Source organism: Rattus rattus, chromosome X (assembly GCF_011064425.1).
Source record: "Rattus rattus isolate New Zealand chromosome X, Rrattus_CSIRO_v1, whole genome shotgun sequence".
In the NCBI taxonomy this organism is placed as follows: Eukaryota; Metazoa; Chordata; class Mammalia; order Rodentia; family Muridae; genus Rattus; species Rattus rattus.
Genome location: NC_046172.1, coordinates 65,873,207 through 65,892,156, shown reverse-complemented (window position 1 = coordinate 65,892,156; position 18,950 = coordinate 65,873,207). Strand labels below are relative to the sequence as shown.

The 18,950-nt window shown below is 41.6% G+C and overlaps 1 long non-coding RNA gene and 2 pseudogenes across 2 annotated transcripts; 2 read left to right on the top strand and 1 right to left on the bottom strand.

The window, feature by feature from the left end:
• Nucleotides 1–661: 661 nt before the first annotated feature.
• The window catches only part of LOC116888402, a 39,585-nt pseudogene continuing 21,296 nt past the window's right edge, over nucleotides 662–18,950 (bottom strand).
• LOC116888404 lies at nucleotides 8,301–10,219 on the top strand. The gene is made up of 4 exons (XR_004386308.1): nucleotides 8,301–8,409; nucleotides 9,145–9,358; nucleotides 9,572–9,712; nucleotides 10,072–10,219. It is a non-coding gene; the product is annotated as an uncharacterized LOC116888404 (long non-coding RNA).
• LOC116888403 lies at nucleotides 11,064–18,632 on the top strand (annotated as a pseudogene). Its single transcript, XR_004386307.1, has one exon. The product of XR_004386307.1 is annotated as an uncharacterized LOC116888403 (transcript).

Sequence of the window (18,950 nt, the reverse complement as noted above, 5' to 3'; positions counted from 1 at the left end):
GACTTCCTGGATCACAAATTCACTTTGCACACAGTCCTGGTGCTAAAATGCAGTGCCCACTACTCAGCCTACAAGACTGAGGTCCTATATATCCCCTCCATACTGACTTCCTGGATCACAAATTTACTTTGCACAGTCCTAATAGTAAAATGCAATGCCCATTACTCAGCCTATAAGACTGAGATCCTATATACCCCCCCATGCTGACTTCCTAGATCACAAATTCACTTTGCACAGTCCTGGTGCTAAAGTGCAATGCCCACTACTCAGCCTATAAGACTGAGATCTTATACACACATACCCCAACCCATGCTGACTTCCTAGATCACAAGTTCACTTTGCACAGTCCTGGTGCTAAAGTGCAATGTCCACTACTCAGTCTATAAGACTGAGATCCTATATACCCCCTCCATACTGATTTCCTAGATCACAAATTCACTTTGCACAGTCCTAGTGCTAAAGTGCAATGTCCACTACTCAGCCTACAAGACTGAGGTCCTATATCCCCCCCACGATGACTTCCTAAGTCACGAGTTCACTTTGCACACAGTCCTACTTTACTTGTCCATGGACTCAGTGTAACAAAGAACTCTTGTCCCTCATGTTAATCAAGATACACCAAGTGAACAAGAGTTTTATATCAGAGACTTGCCATGGAGGTTATCATCTCTCAAGCCTCCTTTCCTTAAGGAAAAACCATTCTGTCATTGCTGCAATAGTCCCAGTGCCAAGTCTCTGAGCAGTGCTCAGTTGTCTTTTCTCACGTATTGTCTTGAGCACTCTATGCAGTGCATGATTCTGTGCCCATAATTTATCCATTGGATTAGACCCTAGCTATTCCAGCCCCACGTGCATTTAACAAAGGGGCAAACACGGGTCTGATATCGGACAGTAAAGGTGCTCAGTCCCAATTCCCAAGGCATTGGCCATTAAAGGGCGTACTATATACTTACTGTTTGATGCTGGCACAAGTGCTGTCCCCAGTCACATCTTTTTAACTGATGGAATACATTCATTTGTTCATGATATTGTATACTAGTCCCATAGGCTCTCCTTATTTCAGTTAAAAACCTCTGCCCTGGGACAGATGGATATATTTATGCATGATCCTGAATCTTTTCTCAAGGTCCTAATACTACCTCTGCTTTATGTCAAGAGTGTTGCTGATTACCTGAAGCCTCTTATACAATTGTGCAAAACTGCCGTTGCTCAAGTTCCTTCTGTTACTAACCAAGATCCCATACCCTCATACCCCAATGGGTGACAATAAAGAGTGCCAATCAATAAGACCACTTCTCTGTTCTGGTCTTTTTTGCTGTACTGGGGATCAAACCTAGAGTCTTGGGCATGCGAGTAAAGCACTTTGTCATAGAGCTACAGCCCCACCATGTGGTGGTTTGAGGGAATAGTCTCTTACGTATCCTGGGCTGGGCAGGTACTCAATCCTCTTGCTTCTCAGTCCCAGTTACGGGAATTTCCGGCATTGCCACCTGTAATGTAAACATACGTGCCTGTTTCTGTGCGCAGAGCTGCATTAGTCCCTCTTCCCAAGCACTGGATAAAGAAACCAAACTAAGTCATTTCATTTGTATTCAAGACCTTTGAACCCAGATCAATCTGTTCTGTTTTTATATCTCAGGCTGGCCCAGAACTTAATATATATATAGATCCCAGGCTGGCCTTGAGCTCAGGATCTAGCCTGTGCTTCATAAGTGTTGGCATAACCGATTTCTACCACTATGCCGTGGAGTCTTTGACGTGCATACTTCATTTCGCTGTAGTAATCTGAGTCTGGTAAAGACCTTACTTGTATTACAGCAGGAGGGGCTCAGTCCTTAAGATCCTTGACATAGTAAATGTGCACAGTGTTCACTGTCTTGTACATATTCTCATGTCCACAGCTGAGGCTTTTAGATCAGGACTCCTGGACTTATCAAAGTGAAGGGGCTCGCTAATATAAAGCCTCTTTCATGAGACCACAGATTGAAATGATTGCAATACTGTCAATGGTCCTTCAAGGTAAGACTTCTGTCATTCATATTCTCTTGGCTTTATGGAACTGTGTGCTGTTCACTTGAAACCCCTTTCTCAAACTGCTTGTGTACATACTGGCAATTTTAGTAGGATCAGTTTGGCCCTCACGTTGAAGTACAGAAGTGGTGTTGACCTATAAGGGCCCCTTTTGTGGCTTACTAATAATGACTGATTGTAGTGGTCCTTTTCTGTTTACTACAGAAGGAAATCACTCTCTGCCTTTATGTCTTGTGCCTTTCCCTTTCAGCAGGGAATGCGCATTGTCAAAGACCCTTATGTTTGAACAGCAAAAGTGCAAAACTGTCATGGCCACAAGCATGAGCCTTGCATATTAGTGTGCGTTAACTGCACGCAGCTCATTCAGTTTGGATATGATCCTACTCTCAAACCCTTTTGCGGTACAGCAAGGGTTACTAATCTTATAGCTTCTTCATCTTCCTGGACATTGGGTAAGGATATCCCCTTCCTTTCCATTCTTTAATTTCCAGGACTGTCTATTACTTTAAGGACTTAATATCTGCATAAAGGGTGTGGTTTTAATTGATTACACGATGTCCCTTGAACATTAATATACATGACAGGGACATGATCAATTCATTTTAATAAAAATACTTGGGCACTTAATGTGTAAAATCACAGTTGTCCACAACCTTATTAACTTTCAGGACCACTGTATCTCTTTTGCACTACTGCAAGGGATACTATACTTTTTATCCCCCCAAGGTTCCCGCTAGTGGACCATTAATATACAGCGAGTTTTCCTTTGTCTTTGCCAGTAGACAAGGGTGAGCCCTTCACCTTTCATTTGCAGTATATCAGGGTCTGCTGATAAGCAAGGCTGCGGACTGTCATCATAGGTTATGTCTGCATAGGCACTGCCTCCTGCTCTGTGCACTGGACAAGGATCCCACTCACACCACCTTCAGCAGGTGGTGTCTCTGCTCAAGACTTGTCATTTGGAAAGTTCACACGAACGATGTCTAAGCACTTCTGTGAGAACTACTGTACCCTCTTCCAGCTTTAAAGCAGAAAGGGGGCTCCACGAAGTGCTCTTTACTTGGACTTCAAAGTGCGTTAATGCCATTGTCCAGCACTACGTTCGGAGTAGGATGCTACATCCTTGCACTCCTTTGACCCCAGAGGCACGCTGGTTACTTCTGAGCACTTCTCTTGACAATGTCAGTATGTCCCCTTCCACATCATGGACCTGTATGGCAGAAAAGGATCTGAAATGCCTACCTGTTGACTGGGGCTGCTGAGTGTAACTATAACCTCAGCATTTGGATGATTACTGAGCAAAAGTGTCAAGGACCTCTGTGCTGTCCTTCCATACCATCAAGGCTACTAACCAAGCTCCATGATTGTTAGTGTGAATAATTTATGACTGCGTGCCTAGAATCCGATGTCCTCACAAGCCCCCTTTATTATTCAGACCTTGCTGAGCCACCTAAGACACCCGAGACTGTCTGTCCATGAGCACAGTGACTGACGAATGGCTTGCTTTTTCTTCCCTAAACTTATTTCGGGACTATAATAGGCACAATGGCAGTTCTTGGTGGTATTTTCTACTCTGACTTGTTGAGCAAACCCCTTCTCTACTTCTCATTGATATAATAAAGTAAAATACAACACAACAGTACGTACACCCGACAGTGACCCATATTTGGACCCTTTTTATGCACTGCTTTACTAAATAAAATCGTAAATAGTCACGACTTCACACTTTATACTGTCTTCCTTTTGCCCGGCCCCTAGCTTGTCCATGAACCACTCTTCTGGACTACTAATTCTCAGAAACCCATCATTAAGGAAGAGTTTGTGCCCTTTCCCGAGCCCATCACTCCATCATCCCTTTGGCCTCTTTGTTTACACCGTATTGACTGAGTGACTTCTCTTGACTTAAAGTCAACACCCCCAGAAGCCATCAGTTTACTCCCTTCATATGGCTGCAATGCTTCAGTTGCATTCTCCTTGGTCCCATTGAACAGAGACACTTCCAGTTCTTGCATTATTCTGGGTGATGTTAATTGCCCAAAACACCCTATTTTCTATTAATAAACTTGCACGTGTTTATTTATATACTGAATAGCAAAAGCAGGCCAAAACTAGGTGGATGAGCCTTCTTTAACTTGCATTTCTAAAATTACTCCAATTCCAATCGCTGGCACATTCTAGGGCCAGGAACCAGTCTTGCCTACCATTATTAATGCTTTATTGTGCAAAATATTTGAGGCAAGGTGCTCTGGGAGTTGGATCGCCACCTTTTATTTGGGGCTTTCCTTATATAGTATCAACAGAAAAATTGTCTCCCACAGAAGGAAGTTTAGCACTTTTCTCTCCATTCTTCCTCCAGGAGCTTAAGAAACTTTAAACTCGGCTTTTGTATATTGCTGCTTGCTACTGTACAGTACCAACTGCCAGAAAAGTTATTGATAGCTTTACATTTTAAGAAAGGCATTTGAGTTGCAAGGTGGATTGTGTGTGATCATTAGCTTTTCTCAAGTAAAAATAGCCGTTTGATGACTAAGCGGTCAGTGTGCTGAGGGCGGTGAGTCTGTGCATAGATAGAGCACTGCAATACTGCAGAATGTTTAAGACAAGCGTCTTTGCTTGGTCTGTTCTGCAAGCTTAAAAAGCCAAAAATCAATCTTTGTGTGGCCTTTAGTATGATTAATTTTTAGGAAGACGACCTAATCTTTATATTTTGTCTGACATTGTTCACCAGCCCCTACTTATTTTTAAAAGGTGGCTGTGGAAGAATTAAATTCGAGAACATGTCAAGTCGCCTTCGAAAATTATAAGCCACATTTATTCTATCCACCATTAAATTCTGGCAGTAATTTGAAGTGGCTTGAAATAAACCACCATAAAGTGGGAAGTTAGAGAGCTGTTTCCCCACTTTACATTTTAAAATATGTATGCCAGGATCTAATCATTCCTTTAAGTGTACACTTCAAGGAGAGATGTGCCGAATAAGAAAATAGCTTTCTCTAGCGTGAAGGGTTTTGCGTCCGCCGAGTTCTTAAGGTCTTTTTTAAGAGCTACTGTGTATGAGTGTGTGTATGTGTGCGCATGCATGTTCCTGCGACTAGTCATTCATTCACATGGTGATCAGACAACAATGGGAGCTGGTTCGTCTACCTTATCTTGTGGGTCCTGGAGATCAATCTCAGATCATCAGGCTGGGCAGCAAGTGCCTTCACCCTCCGAGCCATCTTGCCATCCCACTGCCGAGCGTCTCATATGACATTGCCGATGAAAATAGTCATCACAACAGCAGTTCTTCAGCATTACTGAAAAAAAAAAAGATACTATTTTTCTGAGAAGGATATCAAGCAGCTCATCCAGCTCAGGATCCAGGTTGAACCAAGGCTCTTCAGTTCCATCAGACTGTGGCTGTTTAGAGTACAGTAAGTATGCACTGCCTTGTAGCTACTAAGCGATCTTTTTCCCATTGGTGTTTCTTTCTGTGCCACCCACTGAAAAGTCAAAGTGACTACTGCCAAGTCTCTGGCTCTCCTTAACGTAGACACAACACATGAATGCCACGGAAACTTCAGAATTACTACTGTGTACCCAGACTTATTATGCCAGGGTATGCTAAAATGGGAAGCAATGATATTTTACAAAATTTCCTTGATTATATTATAAAGACTTAATGGAATATAAACATATGATCGTTTTAGGGAATCATGGTGAAGTACCTGTCTGTGGGAATTGTAAAGTAAGTATTTTAGGAAGTCTACTGGGGTTGAAATTTCCTGACTTCTTAAAGAGGGCAAGTGCCTACTTTGCCCTCTTCATCCAGACTACGAGTAGTACCATGTGGGGAGTCTGGTTGGTTGATTTGAATGCCTTCTGTTTTTACTTCTTGGAGGCATGGAAAGAAAATTAAAAGTAAACGGCCCCGTCATTGCCCTGGCTATATGCCAAGGGATTATGTCTTTAGTTCGGAAGCTTGAGCTCGTGAATTAAGTTTAAGAATTGGAAATATAAATTTGATAATTTGGTTTTTTCAATCATTTTCACTGTATTCCTGCACAGAACAGATAGATGAACTAACAGCCCATGAGAACTTTTTAGATTACAATCCTTTTATCACAAGGACAATGAAGAAATCAAAGTTTTATGAACGAGTCTTACTATGGCCTACTTTATGTACCTCCTTGCTTAATTCTTCTTTTTCATTAAAAATGAAAAATAATTAAAACTAATTTTTGGTTTGTTTTCTGTTTTGTTTTGCGACAAGGTCTCTCTGTGTAGCCCTGGCTGTCCTGGAACTCTATCGATCAGACTGGCCTCAAACTCCAGAGATCCGCCTGCCTCTGCCCTCCGCTTAGAGTTCGGGGATTAAAGGCCCACACCACACTGGGCCCCCAACCAGCACTTCTTAACAGGTACTTTAACAGGTACTTTAAGTTGAAACAACAAACACTTGACTTCAGTGTAGAAAAAGGCCTAGCTGAAAAAACATCTTTGTCCATAACACTTAACAGTTTTGCATTTGTTTCCCATTGTCACTGTGCATGCAAATGACCCTCTAGTACTTTAACCATTTTAATTCCTCAGTAAATTCCTTCGCAGCGTGTTTCCACACTGAAAAAGCATGGCATTGTCTGGCTGACTAGGAGGTAGTAGAGCTATTGACTGTTAGGAAACAAGACCATTGTTGTATAAGTAAATGCTTCAGAAGGAAACACTTGCAAAGAACAAAGCTTGTTGAGATCCTTTTAAAGAATGTGTTGGGAACACTAACTCAAGACAGTTCGCTACAGCTTCCGTCTCTCCTTAGTACTCCAGTACCGCAGACTGAACCCATCCCCCACCAGGCTTGCCTAGGCACCCAGAGCTTTCAGCTTGCCTCCTACGGACCGAAATAGAGGTTAGGACTCAGACTCCAGTGACCCGGAGAAAGCTGGTACTGTTGATATTCACAGTAAACCCACTATCACTGACAGTTTCTATTCAAATGATCAGGTTATGTGAGCAGGCAGCTCATTGATCCGGGCCAATTCCTAGTCCTAATGACCTCAATGGCACCTTATGGTATTGGCTAGGACATCTAGTAAGACATCTGGAACATGAGCTGGTCCGTGATTGAGATATCCATTAGGAGGTGCCATCTCACAAAAGTAAGGACCTGGAGGCCACCTTTGAGTCCCATGATTGATGGAATACAAAGAGTTCCCCCCAAATTGTGTCCTGACCCAGCCCTCACTGTCACTAATCATGGAATGGAAAGCCACCAGCTGGCCACTGCCATCCTCAGGCTGCCTGGACTACATTAACAATGAGCTTTCTCCCAAGCCGTCCAACGGCTTGACCCAGACTTAGGACTTTGTAAACAAAGAATTCTGTGGAACAAGTGGATTGGAAAATGCTTATGAATCACACCTCCACTACATGGTGGGAAGTGCAAGTAGTGGATTTTGCCAGCCGACTGTGCCAAACCCCGTGACAGAACCAGACCAGATCTCTGCATGTGTACTGCCTAACCTGTGTCCTGTCATCCCAGTGCAGTGATCCTGTTCTGCCTGTCCCCTACTTAGTCCTCTGGCTCGTCCCAGGGGAAGGTGGCTATATTTGTATAGTCATCAGAAAATTTCGTTGCCTCATTTTAAAAGAAGAGGGCTGGAGAGATGGCTCTGCTGTTAAGAGCACTGACTGCTCTTCCAAAAGTCTTGAGTTCAATTCCCAGCAACCATGTGGTGGCTCATGACCATTTATAAAGAGATCTGGTGCCCTCTGCTGGCACACAGGCGCACATGCAGATAGAGCACTTTTTTTAAAAAAAAAAGGAAAAGAAATGAAAGGTCTTTGACACGTAGACATGCTTTCAATTTCAAAGACTTTTCCCATCTCTCAAGAACCTCAGGATCCATGAGAACATGTCCACACCCTGAGTTCTTAGCACCAGTTAGCTCTTTCCACCAATTCAAGGAACACTGGTCTGTGCATATGAATATTGCATTGTTAGTAATCAAATTATCATTCGCTTCATTTGTTATAACGAGCATTTGTTTTCCAGGGGTGAATCTGGAGTTGGTTTTGTGCCCCTGCCTCAAGAAGGATTGCCTGGATTTAGAGGAGTGAAGAGTGCTGGAGAGCACAAAGGTACTCGTTACTTGGTTGACTTGAGTCTCTGCCCTTACGGGTCTGTGTCAGGTTATACTTCCTAGTTTATACCCTCATTGGATTTCTCAACAATTTTTGTAGTCTAATGAGAGCCTTGTCTTTCTTCACAGGAACAATCCCGATGTGACAGACAGACTGCCAGCGGCTGATACAGGCTACATTCCATTCCAGCAGCTCTTCCCTTCAAGCCCTAGCTAATCTGAAGAAAAAGCTTACAGGCCACACAGAGGGGAAAAAAAGGTAGTTTGAAGAATTCCCTTTTGGGGAGTTTCTGTCTATTTGATCTCATTCATCAGAGAATGAGATAGGCGAATCAATAAAGCACTCCCCATCTCCTGGGCTCCTGGCATAGCCAATGAGACACTTGCCTTCTGATTAGGCCTTGGAATCAGTCTCACCGTTCTATGACCAACTCGAGTATGTAATATTTCTGCTTTAAAATGCCTAAAAGATAATCAGAGGAATGAAGGCTAGTTTCTCGCACCCTACCCTTTGGTACTTGGTAGAGTAGATCTGGCTATTGTCACATTCTGTAGGCCTGTCACAATTCTGGTCTCCGAATATCCTCGAACTCCGAGGTCCAATGCTACACCACTTACTAGGAACAGACACAGCATAAGCACTGAGCCAATTCTATCCACTCTGCCAGTGTTCTGGCATGGTATTACTTACTGAAAGCATAAATTAAAAGAAGGGAATGATTCTCACTTGCTTAACCCCTTGATCCCCAGTGTATGTGAATGTACAAAGGATCACTCATTAGTAGGTAACAGAATAAAAGCCAGAAAGCACTCAGATGGGGCAATTCTCATGTCTGTCTCTAAGTTAACATTAAGATCTACAAATCCCTAAGGGTCCTCTCTCCAAGCCCGCCCCTAAAGTCTATTTAACACAACTGCTGGTTACTACATAATGAGACAACTTTCCCAGTGTTCTTGACTTCAACAGTTGGTTTTTCTGTCACCTCTTTTCCAGATTTCCCCCCAGAGTCTGGGCTTGGTGCTTTGCAGTGCTGGCGACCTATTCCCTTTGACGATCCCTAGGTGGAGATGGGGCATGAGGATCCTCCAGGGGAATAGCTCACCACCACTGGGCAACAGGCCTAGCCCCGATTTCAGTGAGACACTTTCCAGAACCCAGCAAGGAAGACAAAGGCTCAAAGACAGCTAGCCACCCTACATCAAAATAGGTAAGTTTTCTGGAACAGTGTACTAATACTAATTTTGATCTTGATCTTGTTTTCGATTATAGTCAGCCTTTTACTTGAGTATTATAATTTATCATTTTCCCATGTCCGCTGTGATAGAAGTATCTTACTGTAAGGGTGTGAATGTGGGTGAGTAGGTAGACCTGCACAATGTATTATGGACATGAAACTAAACTGTGCAAATGTTTTTCCTAGGACAAAAGCTGCCACAATAGTGGCACCGACCTCAGGAGGAAGCCATTCTGCTCTATTTGGTTCTCCCTGGAAGCTAGGAGAATGCTGCCAGCTGTTTACACACTTCAAGATGCACTCTGCTACCCTACCAGTAATACACAAGTGAGTAGCTTATCTACCTACCTATTTATTTATTACACTGTAGCTGTTTTAAGACTTACCAGAAGAGGGCGCCAGATCCCAGTACAGATGGTTGTGAGCCACCTTGTGGTTGCTGGGAATAGAACTCAGGATTTCTGGAAGAGCAGACAGTGCTCTTAACCACTGAGCCATCCCTCCAGCCTGAGTAGCTTATCTTTTTTAGGCTAACATTACTGATGATGAATGCCTCTAACTACAGGAAAACCTGGCAGGAATCCATACAGAAGTATCTATCATTAGGCAGAAGTTAAAGAGCCAGGATGTCCCAGTACTTCTTTCCTGACACTTACACAGCTTTTATTTATTTATTTTTTTTGTAGTGCCATCTACCAAATATCACCCTTCCCCAAAGCAGCACAGAAAACTGAACCTTCAGCACGATCAAGAAATGTAAACACATGGAAGAATGCCAGCTTTACATACGACCAGAGGATCAACATGTCTGACTTAGCATCCTAAGGGCAACAGAATGAGGTAAGTTAGCAGCATTGCAGTCCTGAGGATTTGCATTTACTGGAAGGTGGTGCTGGGTGGAGAGTATCTAATGTGATAATGTGAGGCAGGGCCCTGTACCCGACGGAAGATGAACAGGCTTCCACGTTATCAGCTGGCCTCACAGCAGCAACTCAAACTATTATCTGCTTACCAGTTCTATCACAAGAGGATTTTAGCCTCTAGTTGTCGAGGTTTTTTTCTTTTTTGTTTTTGGCTTGGTACCCTGCCATTTTTACAGGCTTAAATATTGGAAAGCCTTAAACAGTTTATTTCTTATCTCCATCTGTGAGAAGCTAAGCACGAAGCACCCAGCAGACTTGCAAAGACTGTAAAAACCAAGCCCATTTTCTTAAATAGAAGGGGAAAAAGCAAAGCTGACATGCGCAGCCACCTATAGCATTTGTCGATCACATAAGTTATTAATCCACGTAGCAATGTTGAGAAGTTCATTGTGTTTAAATGTGATACTCCTTAGTTGTGTGACCTTTGCAAATTTAGTTCTGCTAAGACCTGTCTGTGAGGGTCAAATGAAATCATGAATGGAAAGTGTTCAGTTTAGTGCCTGGCAAACAAGTGTATGTCCTGCAGTTGCATGACTAGGCCATTTGGCGGAGTTTACCCGCTTATTCTATGGTCCTATGTTAAGGAAGCCTTAAGCTTAAAGTTACATATATAAGCAGGGGAGTAGTTAGTGTGGATAGTCTGGTGCATTGTACTAATGGCAATTATTTCTTTTTTCCTTTGCCCTTCCCTGTGTCATGTTTCTTGTTACCCTCTTTCTGGTGGTCTTTGCTTCCTTCTTTCAACCATTAGTGTGTTGTGTTATGCGTCTTTCTTGTTTTGTGTACCTGTTTCTTCCTTGCTCTGTGTGTTCAATTTTTTGTTTTATCTATTTCTTCCTTGTCTTATTTATCTCTTCCTTGCTCGGTGTCTAATCCTTTGCTACATCTATGCCTTCTGTGCTTTGTGTGCCTGTCTTCCTTGCTTTGTGGATCTATTTCCTTGTTTCTACTCCTTTGTCACCTCTATTTCTTCCATGCTTTGTGTGTCCATGTCTTTCGTGTTTTATGTATCTACTTCCTCCTTGTGTGTCTAATTCTTTGTCACCTCTATTTCTTCCTTGTTTTGTGTGTCCATGTCTTCCTTGTTTTATGTATCTACTTCCTCCTTCTACTCCTTTGTCACCTCTATTTCTTCCTTGCTTTGTGTGTCCATGTCTTCCTTGTTTTATGTATCTACTTCCTCCTTCTACTCCTTTGTCACCTCTATTTCTTCCTTGCTTTGTGTGTCCATGTCTTTCGTGTTTTATGTATCTACTTCCTCCTTGTGTGTCTTTTTCTTTGTTACCTCTATTTCTTCCTTGTTTTGTGTGTCCATGTCTTCCTTGTTTTATGTATCTACTTCCTCCTTCTACCCTTTGTCACCTCTATTCCTTGCTTTGTGTGTCCATGTCTTTCTTGTTTTATGTATCTACTTCCTCCTTCTACTCCTTTGTCACCTCTATTTCTTCCTTGCTTTGTGTGTCCATGTCTTTCTTGTTTTATGTATCTACTTCCTCCTTGTGTGTCTAATTCTTTGTTACATCTATTTCTTCCTTACTTTGTGTGTCTATATATATCTTCCTTGTTTTATGTATCTACTTCCTCCTTCTAATCTTTGTCACCTCTATTTCTTCCTTGTTTTGTGTGTCCATGTCTTCCTTGTTTTATGTATCTACTTCCTCGTGTGTCTAATTCTTTGTTACATCTATTTCTTCCTTGCTTTGTGTGTCCATGTCTTCCTTGTTTTATGTATCTACTTCCTTGTTTTATGTATGTATTTCTTCTTTGCATTGTGTGTCATAAGTGTCTTCTCTGTCTGCACTGTCTTACCTATCCCCACGTTTCTCTTGCATGTTTTTCTTGTAGAGCTTTGAGCTTTGTTTTACTTTCTCTGGTGCCTGTGGGGTCTGCTGTGGTTCTCTGTTTTTTCTATCTGGTTGCTAGTTCTCTTAGCTCTCTTTCACTCCTGTCTTTCCTGACTCGCCTTTGGGTCACATGTTGTATGCATCCCTCTCTTTTTCTTGTGCTCACCCCACTTGTTCTTTGTGCCAGTTCTGTTTGTCAGTCCTTCGACTCACCATTTCACATTCTTCTTTCTGCTGTTTTTCCATCCTTAGCACTTTCTTGTTTACATTTCCTTCCTGCCTTTATTGGGCCACTTTCTCTTTTTTCATCCTTTGTGTTTGTGTCTCTTTGCTGTTGGTGATTTCTTATCTCATCATGATTCTGTTGCTTGGTGTTTGCATGTGTTTCCTTCTTCCTGTTCACTTTGAGCATTTCTCTCTCTCTCTCTCTCTCTCTCTCTCTCTCTCTCTCTCTCTCTCTCGTATTCTAAAGTAATCCTCTCTTGGCTATTTCTTTGTGTATGTACATATGTGTGTGTGCATGTGTGTCGTGTGTGACGGGCTTCATAGCCCCTTCCCAATAGGTCCAGAATGTTACCTGTGGAGTCGTTCCTCACACCAGTCTGCCCTGAGAAATAATCTAAGACAAAATACATCATTTCGTCTGTCCGGTCAGAATTGAAGTGGATCTGAAGTGAACACATGTTAAAAAGCCCAAAGCGGAAGACAGATGTTTTGTGACTTGGGACTTAAGGACCAAAGTACATACATGGCCCATCTTGAGCTGGCTCGACAGAATGCTGACAACTCAAAGGAGAGGGACTGTTTCTACAGGACGCCGGGGACGTCTAAGAACCGGGAGCTACATCATAAGACAGAAAACCTGAGCTAAGTCCAAGCATAAAACCCGAGGACCCAATCCTATGTGGACAAAATGTCTTAAGAGATAAAGGCCCATGGCCCAGAACTTTGGAAGGATAGAAATCTCAAGATCAAGAAGATGAGGCCCCCAACCCCAGCACCCTTTCCATTTCTTATATTTCTATTTAAGCTGGCTTCCCTTGAGGATGTAATTTTCATTGTTGTCATTCCCCATAAAGGAATATATTGTTAGGTTGATAGTATTGTGCAGGGGTCTGTTTTAAACTTGATCTTAGGCATTTGTTAAATTTTTGATGTTTTAACTTCCATTTCTCTTCACATCTGCTCCACTTGAGACAAGAGAACAAAATCCAGTCAGTATATATATATATATATATATATATATATATATATATATATATAGTCTGACATTTGCTATTCCCTGAGGATACAGATACCCATACAGATACTGTGCTTCCACTCTCCCTCTGTCAGAAGCCCTAGGCTGACAAGACAAGGAAAACATCAGGCTGTTAGGGGAAAACAATGTCAGGCTATCTAGAGAAAATATGAAGAGTTGTTCCAGACCAGTGAGAAGAATTAGACGAGCAATATGCAGATGTGCCAACCTTCTGAGAAGGACCAGCCAACATCACCTTCCTTCTTTGGGCTTAGGTGAGCAGGGTGTGGAATTTCTAATAATGGTTTGGGGACAAAATGAGGTCTGAACCCACTGTTCATAGTAGTGGCCGAGTAATTTGACGTATTTCATCAAAAGAAATCCTGGGTTTAACACTCACCTTTAGGCTTAATGATGAGAGAATCTGGGGACTACTTAACAGGCTTAATTTTTATTGTGCCTTCCTCTTCCCCTGTAAGGGGAAGTCAACTTAAAGACATACGGTGAAAAACTAACATGCTGACAGCACATTGGCAATCATGCATAGCGAGCATCTGAAATCATGATTTGAGTTTTCCTATATATAAGGCAGGCATAAGACTGTACCTGAGGTTTTGTGGGCCGCTGGCCTCAGCTGCATGTTTTTCTTTTTAAAATAAAGAAAAAACCTTTTCAAAAGGCACTGACTGGCCCATTGCCTGTACTTGCTTAAGCCTTCATATAAATAAATGCCATTTATATGTCTGAGTAACATTAATTTCCTTCTTTATGCATATTTTTATGCTGAGTACTAGGGATGTGATGTTTAACTGTGGTCACTCCCGGTAACAAGATATTACCAGGTAACCTGAAAATGTATGAATACGTAAACCATGAAGCACACGACAACTTCCAAGTCAGTGTTGACTATGAGTGTGTATTATATACCAGCCGAATTCTACAGTTCTATGTGCTTTAGGCACAAAGATTGCTGTAGGAATAACGAATAAAAACATATGTAAACTTAATGAGGCTTGAATGAAGGATACCCCATCTACTTAAGGGCAGTGTGTTTCTTCTACTGCTCTGGTGAGGCTCAGTAAGTTGTATTATACCGGGTAGCAGAAGAGAAAGCACACGAAAACTGAGTTTTAAACTACAAAATAGGCCACAGATACAGGTGATTGATTACCCCATTCGGATCACCGTCTAATTTCCAAATACCGTGTTCATTCAGCACTGGAGATAATAACAAAGAGGGACATTACACAGAAGTAAAATTTATGAAAGAATGCGTTCAAGTGCTTTGTAAAATAAAGCATTGTACAGTTATTAATTGCTCCCTGTGTGCAGATGAATGAATGCTACCTAACCTCGTGTATCAGGTATTGTTTTGGGTACATGAAATATTCATGAGTAAGTGTCATGAATGTTTGCACCCTGTAGTATTCATTTACAAGGAATGAGATAATGCTTAACGCTTAACTTAACCAGTCAAGACTTTAGTGATGAGGGCATGGTAATACATGTCACGGAGAAACACGTTATCACTGTGTACTTTAACTGTAAGGCAGTTCACAAGTGTAAGACGTGACACACTTTCTATAGAAATAAAGCTGCCTACAAAATAGGCGTGGTCTACAAACTTTTCATTGTATTTTTTTGGCCCACAATGAGAATAGTAGAAATAGTTAACACACTGGGAGTGCTAGCATATGCTCTGAGCTCAAGTAGCTGAAGCAGCAGGACCACTTGAGCCCAGAAATGAGGCCAGCCTCAATGAGATCAATCTCAAACCTAGAGGCGAAATATTGTCTACTAAATATATACTCTTTTATGGGTGCTAGAGAGATACACAGACTTACATTTCATTGTGTCCACAGCTAAGAGTAATATATATTGGCATTTTATGAACTCTGAGGTACCATATAAATATAACAATTCATTTTCTTATTTGGTGCCAATTTCCAGACTTTTAAAATTCTGCCACATTTATTATACTGTGAAAATAAAGTAAATAGGTGACTGTGGAACACTGAATATATGAGGCATTCAGCATTTGATGACTACCGCACTGAATGGCAATCATTTATTATAAAACAGTGCCCTTGCTAGGCATTGGGATGCGAAGACCATTCTTAATGTCCTGTGTATCTAAAGAAATTGTATACAAGATTAATTTATAATTTGTAAGCTGCCATATAATGCAATGTTTGCCTAGTGAGCAATGACTACTTGCTTTTATCCCCAGACATGGCACCTGGAAATACAAAAATTCATTACCATTATTAATCCACAACAGAGATCTGTGTGGCGCTTTATGAAGTCTACAGTTCTATAAAGCCAGGACTTAACCGTTGGCTTTATCAGGGAACACTGATTACTTTCTAAGTTTCATAATGGCTGAATGCTTATCACCCAAAGGCACCTAATAATAATTTTACTGTGCTATGTGTTGAGTGAACCAAGATTGCTTTGTAGCATTATGTAGTACTCACAGGAATAAAATCTAGACCAAAGCCTCATTTCACTTCAGTGAGGAAATGAAAACAGAAAAAAAAAAAATAGATTTGTATAAGGCAGTGTGCTAAGTGTTGCCCTAAATGGGCTATCCTGTCTAGAAGGATACTTCCCGGTGGGCTTGACTGAGGAGATGGAAATTTACCAATGAGAGGTACTTTTTCTTAAATGTTGAATGCTGCTGCTGGAGATGAATTACAAACACCTTGCCAGTAAAGGTGTGACAATATAGGGTCAGAGTCATGTAATCCCACAGCATGGATATCAGTGAGGGAACAGAAAGGAAGGGCCCAGAGCATCAGATGCTACGTATTTAGTGTGGTCTAGAACCTCTCAAATTAGAAGTACAGGCTGGAGAAACCAAGCATGCAGAGCACAACAGCTAATTAAATATGGTAACCTAGGTCCTAAAACTAAAGTGTCGGGTGGACCTAGTACATATATCACTGATCATAGAGGAGACATGGTCTCATACAACCCAGGCTGGTTCTAATTGGTGAATCTTCTGTCACAGCTTCTCAAGTGCTGAGATTACAGATGTGTGCACCCATGCCCAGCCTGTAGAATATATCTGATTACTGAGTGAATAATAGTTTTTAAAGAATATTTTATGTATGTTGAGTACACTGTTGCTGTCTTATGACATACCAGAAGAGGGCGCCAGATCTATTACAGATGGTTGTGAGCCGCCATGTGGTTGCTGGGAACTACACTCAGTACCTCTGGAAGAGCAGTCAGGGCTCTTAACCGCTGAGCCATCTCTCCAGTCTCCGAATAAATATTTTAATGGCTGTTTGCTTGAGGGTGCTATGCTTGATGGATTAGTTAAATAGGTATGGCCTAGAAGACTCACTGACTGGCTTGGCGTAGAGATTTTGAAAACTCAACAAAGGCCAAGATTCCTTTAACATAAAATGGAGATGTTCCTAGCTAACTAAGGAAGCTCCAAAGGTCATTTCCTCATTGGCCTAGCTTGAAGCTAGGCCAAAAGGACTTAAGGTCTCGGCTTTAATTCATTACCGGCTCTCCTTTCCTTACAGTTGAAGTATTTCAAAGGAGAATCAAGACGAATAATTCTAAACATATTTGCTCATTGCCTGCCTCAGAGACATGTGAGCAATAAGAAAATACTGTCATACTCACACTTTTAACCCGAGGGTGAGTAAAGTGCAGTTCTCAAAAAAAAAGTACTCAAAAGAACAAAGACATTTAAAGGATGTAAGCCAAAGTGCACTTTACCTCAGTAGTTCACGAGGGGACTGCAGTAACACAAGAGACTACAGCTCTCACTTTAACTGGGGAGAAAAAAAAAAAAATCAAGACATGGAGGAGGAGAGTTAAATAAAAATAAGTTGTTCTTCTTATGGGCCTGCTTGGTAGAGTGGAAATAAGAGAGGTTCTCTTTCCTCACTCAGTTCCACACATTGCGGAAGATGCTACTGGATGCTAAGTGAAACACCTCTATTCCAAAGGGCAGGCACTTCGTGTGACTTACAGATGCCTCCCAAAGCAGAGAGATGTTCTTTATGAAAAAAATATTAGCTCAGACATTTTCTAGCCTGAAGGACACTTGCCTTTGACTGCCTCATCTGTTCTACGAGCATTTGCATGTCTCTTCCTGAGCCTTCACTTGGCTCCTGAGACTTGAAAATAAAGGAAGCAAACAGATTTAGCTTCCCAGGAAGTGCTGGATTTTGAGGTCTGCTTTCAGGATAGTGGCACAACTTAGTCCCCAAGTAATATGTAATTAAGCCTTCGTCCTCATCTCTTCTCCGGCCACTGCAATGAGTAGAAAGCTGGGTTTTGTAGCAACTCTGACCCTAAAGTTACAAAAGCCCTCCACGCAAAGAAGCTCAATGTTCTAGCCCAAGTCCTATTTTACCTATGACTGTGACCACCAGGATGGCCATGTAAATTCCACAATCTTAGCTCCTTTGCATTATCCTGTGGCAAACAACCTGTTTTTAGCTGCAGCAGGCTGTGAAATAAATACACTGGCCTGTGTTCTGCCTTTCACCTGTTTACATGCTAATGCATGTAAATTGCCTGACTGGGTCTCTCTCATAAAGCATCAGTTAGCACACAGTAATTTTAGAAATGTTCTCCTTACTAGAAAGTGTATATATTCAAGGCGGTTTGCAATGGTAAAATAATGCCAGTAGATGAAAATAACATTAAAGTTCAACATGCTTGCATAAAATTTAAGCATAATAAAATTGAAAATTGGAGGAAAGACCAAATCGAAAGAACTTGGAAAAAACAAAACCCAAAAATGCCTTCTACAAGAAGGACAGACTGTGCTTTGACCCTTTCGATTTTTCTTTCACTCACAGAGGGTGGGACAGGAGGACGAGTGAAAGAAAGGGTCAGAGCTATCTGGACTGCTTTGTTTTTAATGCAGTTCCACAAAACTGATATTAATTCGCTAAATGTTTCTGGAAATGTATTTTCACCTAAATGGCTATCAGCTAAGCCTTGATGGGAATGAAATATATTAGTTCAATCAATGTGACCTCTTTATCCAAGTTGCCTTAAAGCTGAAGTCACAATTTGCTGTAAAGGTTCTTATTCACTGTGGCCCACGCATACTTTCAAAGTATCTAGACTTTACTCAGCGAGCCAATCACAAAATCCTCAGAGAAGGAAACACAAAAGGGACAGAATACATGGAGCCAGTTTGAAGAGGTCTGGTGGTTCAAAATATTTTGCTTTTCATTTTCATTAAAAATCTGGTATCAGAAGTGTTACTAATATAAGCTTTTAATTTGTGGAATTGGCTGGACTCAGTATTATCCCTTTGTATGGGTAGGAATGGGCTTACATTTCTGGAGAGTGCAAAGGAAAAAATAACAAAGCGTTCCTTTCACAGTTTCTGCCATCAATATTGCTACCGATTAAGCACGTCCTACCATCATCTGCTTTGGTCATATAAATGAACTTGCAAACAAGTCTGTTGAAAGACTGGCATCATCTTCCCACCAACTGTGAAAGAGCTCTAGATCAAAATACATGGAACACACCTGGACTTGGGAACGGATGCGGAATGGAAGACACTTGGA